General features: G+C 42.2%; 1 protein-coding gene and 1 long non-coding RNA gene across 3 annotated transcripts in view; one reads left to right on the top strand and one right to left on the bottom strand.

Moving 5' to 3' along the window:
• LOC6620153 (G protein-coupled receptor kinase 1) overlaps window positions 1-17,805 on the top strand; it is a 129,910-nt gene that overhangs the window by 50,952 nt on the left and 61,153 nt on the right. The gene's annotated exons all lie outside the window — the stretch shown is intronic.
• Window positions 17,515-17,801, bottom strand: LOC116801594. Its single transcript, XR_004362115.1, has 2 exons — window positions 17,655-17,801; window positions 17,515-17,595 (listed from the first exon to the last, which is right to left on the bottom strand). It is a non-coding gene; the product is annotated as an uncharacterized LOC116801594 (long non-coding RNA).

Below are 17,805 nucleotides of genomic sequence, written 5' to 3'. Positions count from 1 at the left end.
AATGCGCGCCATTCAGTTAGTTGGTCCCGTGGTCCCGTTCATGGGGGCTCCTGCAAAGTTTTGTCCCGACACGGTTCCATCGCCGTGGCCCTTTGCCACATTTTAATTGGTAGGTGTAGTAGTTTTTACCATCTTAATTTAGTAAATACCTAAATACCTCACTATAGGGTGGTCTGCTTCTGTTTGAATCTGTAGTTTTGTTTCATGAATATTTCCTTTTTTAAGCGAGATAATGTGGAATTTGATGTCACCAACTAATGAAACGAGTTTATTTACGAGTGCGTTTGTACTCTATTTGCGTTGTTCTGTCGCAGAATCCGCCAAGATAGCATATCGGCCCTTTGTTTATTTCGGGTCGACTGATTTCGGGTTGATTACCCGCTTTATTGTTTTGCGGGCTGAGTTTTCTCTTGAGTCTGCACAGTCGGAATCGTCTTCTGTTTTTGTTGTGTTGTTTTTCTTTGCGTGTTGCCAATGGTCGGTATTGCTGAAATACTAACAGCTCGCACAGCGATAATTAGTTGAGACTCTGACGAAGTTGTTGTGGTAGCAGTGACACTTGTTATTTCAGTATTACAGTCCCTTTAGGCTTATCCCCTTTTAGGCTTTCAGCATCCTTTCTTGTAAGGTTGAAGTCATTTCCTGCTCCCTGAATTCTTATTAGGGTGGCTTTCCGTTTCATTTCAATGACGATATGAAGCGGCGTTACCTCCGTTAGTGCTTCTAGGGCTGCAGTGGGATAGGTGGGCATTGCTCCTGTCATGCATGTTTTCCATCAGGAGGAACAGACTCCTGGGCATGTAAGTAGTCCCACGGAAAACAATTGCAGTTCTGAACCCCAATAGAAATTTGGCTTCTATACAGTGCATTGGACTTCAGGGAGATCTTTGAGTCATGAAGGGGTAGTACAATAGATCAGAATGGGTCGCAGTACACATAGAAACCCACCTAATAATAATAATAATTATCTAATCTGATAGTCGGAGAACCCGACTATAGGTTTCTCTTGTTTTAAATTTTAGCTTTGAACTCCTAAGAAGAGAAAGTTTACACTTTTATAGTATAAAAAAGGTTAAACTGTTTTCCCAAAAATGTTTATAAAACACTTCTGGGAAACCCTGTTAGAACCATGAATATGTGGTAGGATGGATACTCATGAGACCCACTGTACCATGTATTATCATAGTTAGAGGTAGAATTTAGTAAAATTATAATGTCATTTGGCTATTACTTATAAGCTAGCATTAGGCAATAAAAATGAGAATATCCAAGACGGTGCATTCGGTGGCGAGTACTTGAACGGAAAGGTCGAATAAAGGAAGATTGATCAAGACATAGAAACTATAAAAACGTTCCCAACGTCAGAAGCGGTCATAACTATGCCAGACACTTAATTAAACCAATTCTCGGTGCACCAACTAAAAAACTAGTTGGGAGCCCTTGGACGCCAACCTTCCGACACTAAAGAGAAGACTCGTGGCGACCCACTACCATACAACGGATCAGCACCGGAAGCAGTGGAGGAAATGGATGGAGCTGCGTCTTTGGTAAAACACCGTGTGCCACGAGATGGAGATACGCGAGCAATCCCGGTCGCGCAGTCCATACAACGGATTAGCACCGGAAGAAGTGGAGAAAATGGACGGAGGAGATATGCGAGATATCCCGATCGACGCCCAGTCAATGTCTTCAGAATCCCCAGAAGATCTCAATCTGTATCTGCTCTTGAACAAAAATTCGAGAGAGCCTTGAGCCACCTCTAGAGCCACGCCGAAAAAAGCGTGTAACAAAAAATCGTATGGCGTTACGCATCTTGTTATTCTAGTCTTTACCATAACCCAACGAACCTTCTTGTATCAACAAATCAAGAGCGCACTCTTGCTCTCCCGCACTTCTAGCCCCGACACAAGCCCCGCCATCTGCAACAACTGGAGCAAAATCGACAGCACGCTCAACTTCGCCGTTGGCTGCACCCGCACACGCTCTTACTGAGTCAGCGAAAACAAAAAAAAAAAAGAGGAAGAGCCAACGGTACTGCTGCACAACTAGCAAAACAAAACGCAAACAAACAAGTTGGGTCGGCCTCGCAGACTGGAATGGACCGCTAGATTACAATAAAGCGGAAGCACCACTTTTACAAAGACTTTGCTGATAAATTCATCTTCAGGCCAAATCTATCAATATACAGCTGGAGGTCAACACTCACCTCGCACGAGCGCCCATACTGACCCCTCCTGATGCAGACAGAGCCACCACATTTGCCACTCACCTACAAAATGTATTTAAGAGGCTACTAGCAACCGCAAACTGCCACCAGCAACACACCCCAATTGTGTTTCGTCCAAAAGAAATATCTAACATAATTAAAAGAAAATCTCAGCCCGAAAAAATTCCCGGCTACGACCTTATTACCCCGGAAATGATCATCGAGCTGCCACATTCTGCAGTTCGCTACCTAACGCAGCTCTTTAATGACATCACAAAACTTGTCTACTTTCCACAACGATGAAAGAGATCGATTATTACAATGATTCCAAAGTCTGCTAAGGACCACACAGTTTCCTCATCCTGCAATAAGTCTACTCTCATGTATATCGAAACTATTTGAAAAAATGCCTGCTAATCCGACTTAATCCACCTGAATCTCTCCCTTCAGCCTGAGAGCCCACAATATAATCCCAGCCCATCAATTTGGCTTACGCGAAAGCCACTGAACCATTGTATATTTTTTCGTAATTTTTATATCGATTTGCCAAAAAACTTTTTGCCACTCCTACTCTAACGCCCTTAAACCTTCTTAAACTGCCACGCCCACTCTAAATTTTTTTTTCGATATTTTGTTTGTTTTGCCAATTTATATCGGTATACCAAAAACACTGTGGAAACCCCCATCCTTTCATTCACAAAGCGTCCAAAACGGTCACGCCCAAACTTTTAAAATTTTTTTACATTTTTTCTTATTTTATTCCTTAATATCTATAGATATACCAGAAAAAAGATTAAATCTGATCTATCTGATAGTCGTGTAACTCAACTATAGCATTCTCTCATATTTTCATTAATCTTGGTTCCCATGTTTTAAATAATTATACTTTAGAAATGCTCTCTATCATCTTATGATAGATGATTTATTTTTTAATATAATTCAGAGAAAAAGTCCCACTCTTTTTCTTCTTCAGTAAAGGTGGGAACTTGTATTTTTGGTAATACTTTCTGTATCACCTATCCCATCCATAACTACTCCATTCTTTACCAATACCCCGTTATTAGTTCCGGTTCTTATTTCGGAAAAATTCATCCTTTCGTTTAGTATGTTTAAAATATTTTTGAGGTCAAATTCTAAATCTTCGACTGATTCGTCAAAAGAGATATAATTTTTGTATCTTTTGTAGAACTCTTTTATTTTACTGTTTGTTCTACTACATAAAAATTCTACTTTATTAGCTCTAAGTAGGAACTTCCCGGCGACCCCTCAAGAGTTTTATAGTTTTAAATACTCTCTTAATTGTGCGAATTTTTTGTCGAAAACCCCTGCCAACTAGTTTGGGTCACTTTCAATTTTCTTAGGTTCTATTTCAGTCCCAGAAATATCTTTAAGGCTCGAATATTTACTCTTTAGGGTTTCAATTACTTTAAAAATTTCTGAAAACATTTTTTGGCTTGCCAGTGCTAGGACCTTAATTATTGTTTCAGATAGCATATTGATATAATTTCAATTTGTCCACTAAATATATTAAAAGCTAACTTATCTGCTGCTTCCGTTGGAGGGGGTTACAGATGATCTTCCTTGCTCCTTCGATGTTGCCTTGAATTTGATATTGGTGTTGAACTAAAAATGTAACTTGCGAGTTGTTTTGTTGTTGCTGCTTCGATGTCATTTGCGAGATATTCATCTTTTAGAATTTCGGCCTCTTGGTTTTCTTTTATTAATTGTAAACTCGTTTTGTTTGGGTTTTGGAGTTTTTGTGTATCACTTTTGAACTTTTTATTTTTTGAACACCGCCGCACCGAACAGTTTCTGGCCTTCGTAACGCCAACGTCACGCAACAACCATGTATTAACTAAGAAATTTCTTTATTATTTTGTCATCCAGAATTGTACTTGTAATTTTTTTTATTTTCTTCACTTTTTTGCCGCCTTTAGCTGATTGAGCGCTCGCAACAAATCAGACTCTAAGGTTCTCGATTAAAATCTTTGAGTTTCTTACGCAAAAAAAGCAAAAAACCACAATGTTAGCAATCTCTGAGTTTTTTACTACTGGTGCGAAAAAACTGCAGAGAATTTCGAAAAACAAAACAACCAAAATGTTAGCAGCCTGTGGCTAATCATGCGCTCGCAACAAATCAGACTTTAACGTGCTTGTGTTCTGACTGCAGAGTTGGTTTTTTTTGGTCCTTTGCAAAATGTTAGAACGATCTAAATAAGATGTTATTGTTGTTGTTATTTTTAATTTACGGTGTGAGGCAACCAATATTCTTTGTCACGTTCATATGTGAACACATGGTTTTGGCGAGATGCAAGTCTACACTGTCGTGCAGACGGACGTCTTGTGTTAACGCTGCGCGAATTTTCGTTGTTTACGGAGTTGGTTCGGTCGGTACTTGCGGAAAACTTACAAAACCACACGGTGGAGTTGTGCCATAGATTTGCGCGTTACTTAGACGAATGAAATGGCCGTGCGTTGCATGTAAAAGGCCATTCTTTAAGTTGGCCATTTCTGCTGATAAAAACAGCTGATAGCGCTGGCAACTTTTCGCAATGGGTGATCGTGGGATCGTGGGGGATCTGATCTCTCAACGTTGAGATCAGTGTTGAGTTTCGACCGTAGGTCGCTTAATTCAAACTTAAATTAAAATCTTAAAATTTGATTTGATATTGGTTCCTTTGGTGAGTACCATTCTTTAAGAATAGGAAAAAGGCACAAAGGTCGCGGACATACCAAAAATCGTCCCCTTAGGCCATCTTAGAGTTGATGGATAGCGCAATGGTGGCAGTCCCCCGATCTCAACGACTCGTATAGGAGGAGCTCCAGGCTTTCGAGATCCCCTATTATTGGAGTCGGAAACCCGACTCAGGGAGACGGAATCACGGTTCCCGCGGTGGCTTGCGCCGTTGACTAGCGACATCAGTGCTGCTGTAGAGGTGGAGAACTTTGCTCCTGCAGCTGGACCACGATTACCGTACCATCGCAAAAGTCTGGTCCCCAGCTGGATCCCCTCATCGGTCTTCGGACCTGACCACGGCACTCCATAACGAGGACCTTAAATGCATGCTCGTAAGGATGAATGGCAAGATAAACATCCTGCTATCCGGTTTTGAGACCCAGTGGCATGTCACGAGAGAGACCAAGGTTGTAGTATCTGAACTCGTAGCTCTTAACAACAGGACGATAGAGCTGAACGAAGGGACCACCAACGAGCACCGTGATGAGCAGTGCTACCCAGTCGGATGTTCAAAAGCCTAGCAAGAAGGCGCAGGTGCCAAAGGGGCAAGTGCCCAAAGTTCAGGCGCCTAAGCCGAGCAACCATACTACTGGTAGCAACGGTGCAGGAAATCCGACAACCAAACAAGTCCAAGCAAGGCAGCTATGCATCTGTCGCCAAGACAGAATCTGCACGGCTGAAGATTGGGCCAAGGTGAAGCCTATGCGCCTGCAAAGCCAAAGCCACTGATCGTGAAGAAGACGGGCGAGGCTTCGTACGCAGAGATGCTCCGGAAACCAAGATCGGACCCAAGCCTTAGCAAACTAGGCAGACACGTACGCAAAATACGGAGAACTTAGCAAGGTGAGCTGCTGCTTGAAGTAGAGCGAATAGCCTCGGAAAGCGTTTCCAAGTTTAAGAGCGATCTAGAAGCGACGTTCAAAGATTTGGCCCCTGTGCGTACGGGTGCGCAATAAATTGCACTATCCTGCAGCGGACTGGACGAGGCTACGACAACAGAGGAGCTAGTGGCTGCCTGGCCGCTCATTTCCAGATGCGGGATGGGACGCAGATATCATTAGTGCTGATGAACGCGAACGATGCGATAGCGGTCCTAAAGCAGGGCACTTTAACCGTTGGGTGGTCAAGGTGTCGCATAACCCAGGACGTCCAGACCAGCTCAATGTTAATCACTGCGCAGCAGCTCAGAGCCTGCTGGGTCAGACTGCGGCGGGGCGCAATGTAGACATCATGCTCCTTAGCGAACTTTACGTCACTGGAAGGGGACATTTCTCTATGATCCTAGACGAGTCAGGTTAAGCAGCTATCAGGTGTTGATCATTGCCGGTGATTTTAATGCCTTGGCAGTGGAATGGGGCGGTAGTGTTTCCAACGGAAGCCGACGTTTAACAACGATAAGGGTACGTCATTTATTGACGATACCATTATCAGCAGAGGACTAGTGGCTAACGCTAACTGGATGGTCCATGACGTCGTAAAGCTGAGCGACCACGCTCAGATATCCTTTAGTATTTCTCCGGAGGGCACGTCTTGGAGACGGCAGAGAAGAACAGCCGGGCAAGCATGGGACACCAGGAAGATCGATGAGGACATGCTGGCATACCAAATCGATTCCCTGGTAGCACCAAATGGAAATGCAGAGAGTATGGCGGCTGATCTATTGCTATCCAGCAATACCGCTCTAGCTGGTGATAGATGGCTAGGAGGCAGAAAGGAATACTGCGCAATTCAGACTCTGGAAGTAAAGACCGCCTTCAACAACGCTAGATGACCCGTAATCCTCGGAGCCATGAACAGTATGTTGGTCCCGGAGTACCTGAGGATGGTCGTTGGGAGCTACTTTAGGGACCATGTCCTCTGGTACGATACGGAAGCTGGCCCAAAAAGTAGAGTAGTAGTAGGGAGTAGAGCGGCACTGCTTTGCTGACGATGTGGCAATAAAAGCAGTCGCCAAATCAATTGCAGACTTGCAAGAAAAATGTAACACCACGATTGAGCTGCCATCCACTAGTTCGAGAAAGCCGGGCTAGCAATCGCGGTGCACAAGACCGGAGCCACGTAGAGTCAGCCCAAAGCCTGTTCTGCGTCGATTGTTGGCGAACAGGGAGGCATGGGAGCTGGGACACCGCTTAATATAATGAAACGAGTCCGGCCGGCTTCTGGCTTCACATCGTGCTCATCGAAGTCATACCTTGACTGTCAGTCCCGGTGAGCGAGTAAGGACTGAAGAGCACAGGGAGGTTTTTGATTTAGTACGTAGACTTCGTAGAGTTCTGTGGAAGCAGTTTTTAAACTTCGATAGGTTGTCAATTTAAGCATCACGTACCGACAGTCTTTCGTTGGATTGCAAAATTATTATGCTCTTGGTGGTACCATTGCTAGTCATTAAACAATTGCTGACTGTAGCGACTGGCCTGGAGCCACCTCTAGAGCCACGGCGAAAAAATCGTGTGCCAAAAAATCGTATGGCGTTACGCATCTTGTTATTCTATCGTCTTTGGAGATGCAGCAGTAAAAGCAGTTCAGCAAGAGAAGCGACAAAAGAGAACTGAGATAAAATGGGGCATTGTAATAAACGTCTAGAAAGTGAATAAAGTTAATAAAATCTAAGAACTTCTAAGATGAAGGACATATTTTGTCAAATTTATGAGTAGTAGTAACGGGTTTAATTTCGAGCCTGTGATTCATATAAAAAATTCATCATTAAAATCACAACAAGAGAGAACGCTATGGTCGATGTCCTCCTCTATCAGATACCCAATTCTTAGCTCAGAAGTGTGAAGTAATATTTTTAAATTTTGGTTGGGATATCGATAGAAATTGGCAAATATTGGTAAATAATATAACGAAAAAAAATCAATACCTTTTAAATGCGTGATGGCTTTTGGCAGCTTTGGTTAGAGTGGGAAAAAGTCATTGTTAAAAATTGATGGTGAGACAGCTTTTTGCGGTTTGTGGGCCAAAATAATTTGGTACATCGATAGAAACTGGTAAGACAAGACAACAAGACGATGGTAACTGGTAAGACTGGCGCTAGGCTGCGCTTTGCCAAAATTTATTTGGTATATTAAAGAAAATTTTGCAAGAGAAATAAGAAAAAAACTATTTTTTAAACGTTTTTAAAATTTTCTAGAATCTATGTACATGCTTAACTTAACTTTCTACCTTTTATAGTTCCTTGCCGTTCCTACAGTCGGACAGACTCAAAGGGCTAGAGCGACTTGGCTAGTGATCCTGGTCAGGAATAAATAGACCGTTTCTGAAAGGGTATAAAACCTTTTGATTTCCGGATCTTCCTTTTTATACCCGTTACTCGTAGAGTAAAAGGGTATAGTAGATTTCTTGAAAAGTATCTAACAGGCAGAAGGAAGAGTTTATATTGTTGATCAGGATCAATAGCCGACCATATCCGTCTGTCCGTCTGTCCGTATGAACGTCGAGATCTAAGAACTATATTAGCTAGAAGGATGATATTAAGCATACAGATTCTATTAGCTCTAAGTAGGGAAACTTTCCGGCGACCCCTCAAGAGTTTTATAGTTTTTTTTTTATAGTTTTAAATACTCTCTTAATTGTTCGAAATTTTTGTCGAAAACCACTGCCAACTAGTTTGGGTCACTTTCAATTTTCTTAGGTTCTATTTCAGTAATCTTTAAGAAATATCTTTAAGGCTCCAATATTTACTCTTTAAGGTTTCAATTACTTTAAAAATTTCTGAAAACATTTTTTGGTTGATATAGTCACTAGTTATTTCACCAGATTAAATCACTCTTATTTATCTTGTTAGGCTTGCCAGTGCTAGGACCTTAATTATTGTTTCAGATAGCATATTGATATAATTTAAATTTGTCCACTAAATATATTAAAAGCTAACTTATCTGCTGCTTCCGTTGGAGGGGGTTACAGATGATCTTCCTTGCTCCTTCGATGTTGCCTTGAATTTGATATTGGTGTTGAACTAAAAATGTAACTTGCGAGTTGTTTTGTTGTTGCTGCTTCGATGTCATTTGCGAGATATTCATCTCTTAGAATTTCGGCCTATTTGTTTTCTTTTATTAATTGTAAACTCGTTTTGTTTGGGTTTTGGAGTTTTTGTGTATCACTTTTGAACTTTTTATTTTTTGAACACCGCCGCACCGAACAGTTTCTGGCCTTCGTAACGCCAACGTCACGCAACAACCGTGTATTAACTAAGAAATTTCTTTATTATTTTGTCATCCAGAATTGTACTTGTAATTTTTTTTATTTTCTTCACTTTTTTGCCGCCTTTAGCTGATTGAGCGCTCGCAACAAATCAGACTCTAAGGTTCTCGATTAAAATCTTTGAGTTTCTTACGCAAAAAAAGCAAAAAACCACAATGTTAGCAATCTCTGAGTTTTTTACTACTGGTGCGAAAAAACTGCAGAGAATTTCGAAAAACAAAACAACCAAAATGTTAGCAGCCTTTGGCTAATCATGCGCTCGCAACAAATCAGACTTTAACGTGCTTGTGTTCTGACTGCAGAGTTGGTTTTTTTTGGTCCTTTGCAAAATGTTAGAACGATCTAAATAAGATGTTATTGTTGTTGTTATTTTTAATTTACGGTGTGAGGCAACCAATATTCTTTGTCACGTTCATATGTGAACACATGGTTTTGGCGAGATGCAAGTCTACACTGTCGTGCAGACGGACGTCTTGTGTTAACGCTGCGCGAATTTTCGTTGTTTACGGAGTTGGTTCGGTCGGTACTTGCGGAAAACTTACAAAACCACACGGTGGAGTTGTGCCATAGATTTGCGCGTTACTTAGACGAATGAAATGGCCGTGCGTTGCATGTAAAAGGCCATTCTTTAAGTTGGCCATTTCTGCTGATAAAAACAGCTGATAGCGCTGGCAACTTTTCGCAATGGGTGATCGTGGGATCGTGGGTGATCTGATCTCTCAACGTTGAGATCAGTGTTGAGTTTCGACCGTAGGTCGCTTAATTCAGACTTAAATTAAAATCTTAAAATTTGATTTGATATTGGTTCCTTTGGTGAGTACCATTCTTTAAGAATAGGAAAAAGGCACAAAGGTCGCGGACATACCAAAAATCGTCCCCTTAGGCCATCTTAGAGTTGATGGATAGCGCAATGGTGGCAGTCCCCCGATCTCAACGACTCGTATAGGAGGAGCTCCAGGCTTTCGAGATCCCCTATTATTGGAGTCGGAAACCCGACTCAGGGAGACGGAATCACGGTTCCCGCGGTGGCTTGCGCCGTTGACTAGCGACATCAGTGCTGCTGTAGAGGTGGAGAACTTTGCTCCTGCAGCTGGACCACGATTACCGTACCATCGCAAAAGTCTGGTCCCCAGCTGGATCCCCTCATCGGTCTTCGGACCTGACCACGGCACTCCATAGCGAGGACCTTAAATGCATGCTCGTAAGGATGAATGGCAAGATAAACATCCTGCTATCCGGTTTTGAGACCCAGTGGCATGTCACGAGAGAGACCAAGGTTGTAGTATCTGAACTCGTAGCTCTTAACAACAGGACGATAGAGCTGAACGAAGGGACCACCAACGAGCACCGTGATGAGCAGTGCTACCCAGTCGGATGTTCAAAAGCCTAGCAAGAAGGCGCAGGTGCCAAAGGGGCAAGTGCCCAAAGTTCAGGCGCCTAAGCCGAGCAACCATACTACTGGTAGCAACGGTGCAGGAAATCCGACAACCAAACAAGTCCAAGCAAGGCAGCTATGCATCTGTCGCCAAGACAGAATCTGCACGGCTGAAGATTGGGCCAAGGTGAAGCCTATGCGCCTGCAAAGCCAAAGCCACTGATCGTGAAGAAGACGGGCGAGGCATCGTACGCAGAGATGCTCCGGAAACCAAGATCGGACCCAAGCCTTAGCAAACTAGGCAGACACGTACGCAAAATACGGAGAACTTAGCAAGGTGAGCTGCTGCTTGAAGTAGAGCGAATAGCCTCGGAAAGCGTTTCCAAGTTTAAGAGCTAGAAGCGACGTTCAAAGATTTGGCCCCTGTGCGTACGGGTGCGCAATAAATTGCACTATCCTGCAGCGGACTGGACGAGGCTACGACAACAGAGGAGCTAGTGGCTGCCTGGCCGCTCATTTCCAGATGCGGGATGGGACGCAGATATCATTAGTGCTGATGAACGCGAACGATGCGATAGCGGTCCTAAAGCAGGGCACTTTAACCGTTGGGTGGTCAAGGTGTCGCATAACCCAGGACGTCCAGACCAGCTCAATGTTAATCACTGCGCAGCAGCTCAGAGCCTGCTGGGTCAGACTGCGGCGGGGCGCAATGTAGACATCATGCTCCTTAGCGAACTTTACGTCACTGGAAGGGGACATTTCTCTATGATCCTAGACGAGTCAGGTTAAGCAGCTATCAGGTGTTGATCATTGCCGGTGATTTTAATGCCTTGGCAGTGGAATGGGGCGGTAGTGTTTCCAACGGAAGCCGACGTTTAACAACGATAAGGGTACGTCATTTATTGACGATACCATTATCAGCAGAGGACTAGTGGCTAACGCTAACTGGATGGTCCATGACGTCGTAAAGCTGAGCGACCACGCTCAGATATCCTTTAGTATTTCTCCGGAGGGCACGTCTTGGAGACGGCAGAGAAGAACAGCCGGGCAAGCATGGGACACCAGGAAGATCGATGAGGACATGCTGGCATACCAAATCGATTCCCTGGTAGCACCAAATGGAAATGCAGAGAGTATGGCGGCTGATCTATTGCTATCCAGCAATACCGCTCTAGCTGGTGATAGATGGCTAGGAGGCAGAAAGGAATACTGCGCAATTCAGACTCTGGAAGTAAAGACCGCCTTCAACAACGCTAGATGACCCGTAATCCTCGGAGCCATGAACAGTATGTTGGTCCCGGAGTACCTGAGGATGGTCGTTGGGAGCTACTTTAGGGACCATGTCCTCTGGTACGATACGGAAGCTGGCCCAAAAAGTAGAGTAGTAGTAGGGAGTAGAGCGGCACTGCTTTGCTGACGATGTGGCAATAAAAGCAGTCGCCAAATCAATTGCAGACTTGCAAGAAAAATGTAACACCACGATTGAGCTGCCATCCACTAGTTCGAGAAAGCCGGGCTAGCAATCGCGGCGCACAAGACCGGAGCCACGTAGAGTCAGCCCAAAGCCTGTTCTGCGTCGATTGTTGGCGAACAGGGAGGCATGGGAGCTGGGACACAGCTTAATATAATGAAACGAGTCCGGCCGGCTTCTGGCTTCACATCGTGCTCATCGAAGTCATACCTTGACTGTCAGTCCCGGTGAGCGAGTAAGGACTGAAGACCACAGGGAGGTTTTTGATTTAGTACGTAGGCATAATTCCACTAGGGCTTATGAATCGTGCTTGCCACCTACCGTAGCTCGTATAATAAAAAAAAAACTTGGCTTGGCTCTTGGTAGCTGGGAGAAGTCCAACGAGGGCTTGTGCAATTCTTGAAGAATTTTATGGAAGCAGTTTTTAAACATCGACACCATAATTTGAAATAGGTTGTCAATTTAAGCATCACGTACCGACAGTCTTTCGTTGGATTCCAAAATTATTTGCTGATGATGGGTCCAGTCTAGAGAGTGCTATAGTTATGAATATCATCAAGGATTAGATCATTAGTCGACAAAAAAATTCGTTCAAGCCACACAAATCAGAGGGACCTAACATATTTGCTTTGCGATTCTTTAAGCCATGAGGAACTGTCTCTTTGGTTTTCCCTAATTTCTTCTCCTGACTTATTTTCCAGAACGTAGAAAGAGTGAGATGTTGAGATGTAGAGCAGGCTTGATGATAATTTCGAAAAATCTAAAAATCTTTTCTAAATCTAACTTTTTTCGATTATGTACCCTAGAAACTCTAACCTGCTCTTTAAGATCTGACACTCGCAACGATCAGTTAACCTGTTCTGTTCAGCCACAACCAGCATTTTTTTCAGCTTTTGCAAACCTTCTTCTACGACTTTACTCGGAGTTATAATATCGTCCATATAGACTATCGAGTCATGGGATTTAATACGTTATCTTAGAACTACCATTATAAATCTTGTGAACACCGCTGGTGAATTTGATATGACAAAGGGCACGTACAAAAACTTGTACTGTCCTTTTTTGTGTAACAAATGACGTATACTTTTGGGAGTAAGCCTCTACCGAAACATGGAAATAAGTCCAATGTTGTCAAAATTGTCCCTCCTTGTAATTTCTCAATTACGCCATCCATCTGAACTATCGGAAAGTTGTCTTTCACAATTTTCTTCTTAAATTTGCGATAGTAGCAGCGCAAAAGTTTCTTTCCATTCATTTTCGCCACAAGTACGATAGTGAAGTGTATACGATGAACCCCTGCCGATGACACCCTTAAACCAAATTCGTCAAACAATGCGGTTTTTAAAGTTTTCCAATCACGAATATCACGCTGACCACTAAGTAATTGTTTTACATATATGAAGACCTGCATATGACTCCATTCCACTCTTCAAGTTCTTATCTCCAGTGATTAATGGTTGGTGAACTAGTCCTCGAAAACTGTGATACACTTCGTTCAACATCCTTCAATGTAAACCATGACCTTCCCGAGTTAGGAATTTCAACCTGGCGATCATGACCAACTTCACCTGGATTCCGCCTACCCTAACCACTTCGACCTGACTGCTCATTATTAGATGTTACTGATGCAAATGACCCATCTAAATCCTGATCATCATTCACTTCGATTTTTTCATTATCTGAATTCAAGCCATAGTGAACGAACAGACTATTTTGTCATTCATGTTTCCTCCCATATCTGCTTAGTCACAATTCTGTTCATTTTTCTCGTAACTATGCAACTAGCAGTGCCAAGTTCAAGTTCTTCAAGTTCTTATCTCCAGTGATTAATGGTTGGTGAACTAGTCCTCGAAAACTGTGATACACTTCGTTCAACATCCTTCAATGTAAACCATGACCTTCCCGAGTTAGGAATTTCAACCTGGCGATCATGACCAACTTCACCTGGATTCCGCCTACCCTAACCACTTCGACCTGACTGCTCATTATTAGATGTTACTAATGCAAATGACCCATCTAAATCCTGATCATCATTCACTTCGATTTTTTCATTATCTGAATTCAAGCCATAGTGAACGAACAGACTATTTTGTCATTCATGTTTCCTCCCATATCTGCTTAGTCACAATTCTGTTCATTTTTCTCGTAACTATGTAACTAGCAGTGCCAAAATCTCTTGCATGTTCATTATCAAACTTAACTATAGTTCTAGAAAATAACTTTAGAATACTATATGAAATATCAAGGTAATGCTTATCAAATATAACAGTTTAAATCAAATCTTCCACTCGGCCAAAGAAATAATACAGTTTAACTCCAAGAAATGTTAATTTAAAATACTACTACGCTTAACAAACGTTGAATCTGTTGTTTTTCGCAATATTCCCTGAACAAATGTGATGTGAAAGCTGCACCACGGTCTGACACACTCCTGAATGGGTTACCAAAATTTACCGCCTGTCTCTCTAAGCAATAAAGTACCTCCTCTACCCCCGTGTTTCTTTCCATCGGTCCTACGTGATCTATATGATAAGTAACGAGTGGTTTGTCTCCCTTATCAATTGTATTGGGATATCCCTCCTGCCTACCTGCATTGAGTTTACTAAAATTCACTCAACACATTGGAATGAGATAAGATTTCTCCACCAGATCCTGTGTCTCCTTCGTCGAAAAATAGCCTTGCCTATGAGCAGTCTGAATGATTTCAGTTTCTATTTGATATTGAATGACGATTAGTTCTCTGCATGGATCCTTGAACAACATCTCATTTATTATGTAGTAATCCTCATGTCCCTTTGTTTCAGCTAAGCTTCTGCCTTGATCCAATCATCTGCCAACTGAGCTTCCCTTAGTTAATGCATTCCGCTTTCTGTCAAAACAAAACATTCCACTCGACTGAGAGCGTATACATGCCTGATCTTTATTCCTGATCGATGTTCGATTTCGTAGTCATAGTTTGTAAAAACATTGCCCACCTAGCTACTCGCAACGGAACTTCTTTCGTCTTCATCATCATTGCAAACGAATTACAATCCGTGACGATATTAAACAGTGTCTGTCATCTCTATCCTTTTACAACATGTATCTCCGTCCGAATGTATCTCCGCAGGCAACTTCGGATCATATAGTTTCAAAACTGGTTTACTGATTAAAGCTGTTTTCAACTGTTTGAATGCAACCTTCTGCAACTCTCTAAATTCAAATTTGACGTCTTTCCTCAATATGTCTGACAAATGTTTAGCTAGGACCGCATATCCATCAAAGAACTTTCGAACATATAACGTCAAGCCCTGAAATCGTTATAAAGCCTGCCGATCAGACGGTATGGGAAAATTTGGTACAGCTTGCGTTATAAAGCCCGTCGATCAAACGGTAAGGGAAAATTCTGTAAAGGTTGCGATTTTTTATTGCTCGGAGTGATAACTTTCGATGATGTCCCCAAGAAAATCTACATCTACAAACTCTTTAAGCCACCACTTGAACTCTTTCCAGCTTTTCCAATTCAGTACCATGTGAAAATAAACCCTCACTGTAATTTCTCAATCACGCTGTTTGTCGTGTCACGCAGCCGCCGGCTAGTCCTAAATTCATTTGTAAATATACCAACTTTAAGGCACCTAAGCTGTGCAGCAATATCTTCGTTATCTAAGCGCTCTAATCTCGCGGGCTTTATCTTCCCATCTTTAGCGTTCTGTTGTTCGCATAGTAAGTCGCTCATTATCATTCGCTTTCGTTACCTATGCATATACGCATCGATGCATAATCTCTGTCGCCAAAACCAATTAAAACATATCGTTCGAAATCACTACATACAATTCGTCTTTTTATTGGTCAAAATATCAAAAAAAAATGCACATTTGCGCATCTCTGTTTCTACAGAGACCTACAAAAGGCAAAAAAAGGATGTATAATCCTTCAAAGAGTCTAGTAAAGTGCGAGATCATTCACTGTGAATCTAAACAATGATAAAATCTACCCCGCTAAGGTTGCGAAGTTGAGAACATGGTGAGGCTGCTACAGGACAAGACGACAAGGACCTGGCATGGTCAGAAAGGTATTGTGTGGAGTTCTTAGTTGGTGTCCTGCGATAAAAGTCATAGAGGACGTGCGCTTCAGGGTCAGCTTTGACTCGACCTAACGGACGACACACCCTGCGGCCCCGCCACAATAATATCCTTGGTCTCATTCGGACGGATCGCGGGGTGAGCGCTGGAACTCGTATAGAAAAGTCTATCTGAACGTCGTCCCGGACGAACTATCGAGGCAACTGCAAGAAGGAATAAGGTCGTCCAGACAAGCAGGAGCCCTAGAAATAGAAATCTGGTGGAGGCCGGTATCTAAACGGCGAACGGGTCACACACAGTCCCGAGCCGATTGCTGGAGCAGGCCAAGGAGGCCACCAGACAGAAGGCACAAGACGGACTGGGCCAAACAATTTGACCTGGACGGCCAGGTCTCGAAATGAGCCGAATCTGCTAGGGCGGTGGGGCAGAATTAAGGCGGTCGAGGGCGAAAGGAAAATGAAGGTGAGATAAATTCTAATCAAATCGAATCTTCCTACCTTCAAAGTGAAAGGACCTGTTTTTTCTGCGCTCCGATTTTAATTTTGAAAAACCAGGGGTGCTTTTAAATAATTTCTTTTATAATTCTATTTTGTAAACATAGTTATTACAACTCCATTCGCAAGACAAACAATAAAACGAACCAAAAATCGGAACATGTGCGCGTGCCAGTTTGGGCGGCATAAAGGCGTTAGAGTAGGCGCTGGAAAAAAATCGAAAGAAATGTTCAAGACTAATAAAAACATGAAAAATATCTAAACATTTTGCAAAAGAGTGAGCGTAGCAGTTTGTGGGCGTGTTTTTTGACAAATCAATTTAACTTTTTTTTAATTACAAGACCAATCAAGTTATGAAAAAAAAAGATATACGCAGGCAGATTAACAGCTGCCGGCAGTAGGAAACCGAGCAAATTCAAGGCTGTCGTTTCACTTTCCCGAACGATTTAACGCTGGTGCAGGCAAAAGAGATTCATGAAGAACTGAAGTTTTTTTGGCCAATTGCCAAATCTAAGCTTATCTTAGTCTGGAAACCAGCTCTCTAAACTGGACTAGTACGTCTAATTACCTCTGTGTCTTCAGCTCGTTAGGATTAAAGACTGTTTGCTTTGAGAACAGCACAACCAACATTATACATTAATCTAATAACAAAGTTATTTATTTAACGTTTCAATTGGTTAGACACTTTAATTACACACTTTGCTTAATAATTTTGAAGTATGTGGGCCAATTTGTTTTTAAGAAAAACAATATAAGCATAAAGTTTTATCTTCAAGGAGTTTCACATTTATTTTTATAAGATGTACCTCTACATTTTACATATTATAAATCTTTAGGCTTATAAACTGAATACAATTAAATATTAATTAGACCCGTTAGAAGTTTTCGTTGAGCAGTTCGCACCAAAAATATACATGGATTTGTTGACGTCTCTTTCACTGCCATATATTTTTCCAGCTTTTTTAGCCATTGATCCCAAGAGGTCTTGAGAAATTTTGTGTGCCGATCTTAGGGAAGATGACCATTCTTTTAATCCTATTTCATCCTAAAAAAAATATTGTATCTGCTTAAACGGTAAGAAAGAAAAGTAGTTATTTAGCTTACTGAGTTTGTCAAAATGATTCTGCCATCACGGGTTCCATCATTAATGCGAATTTGAATGCAATTCTCGTTTTTGTGCAGAATGAAATCCGATGATATATCTTCTACTTGGTCCATAAAAATTAGTTCTGGTTTGTTATTTCCACTTTCCGAA

Source organism: Drosophila sechellia, chromosome 3R (genome assembly GCF_004382195.2).
Source record: "Drosophila sechellia strain sech25 chromosome 3R, ASM438219v1, whole genome shotgun sequence".
NCBI lineage: Eukaryota > Metazoa > Arthropoda > Insecta > Diptera > Drosophilidae > Drosophila > Drosophila sechellia.
Note: the sequence above shows the minus strand (reverse complement) of the source record. Positions and strands in the feature narration are given on the sequence as shown.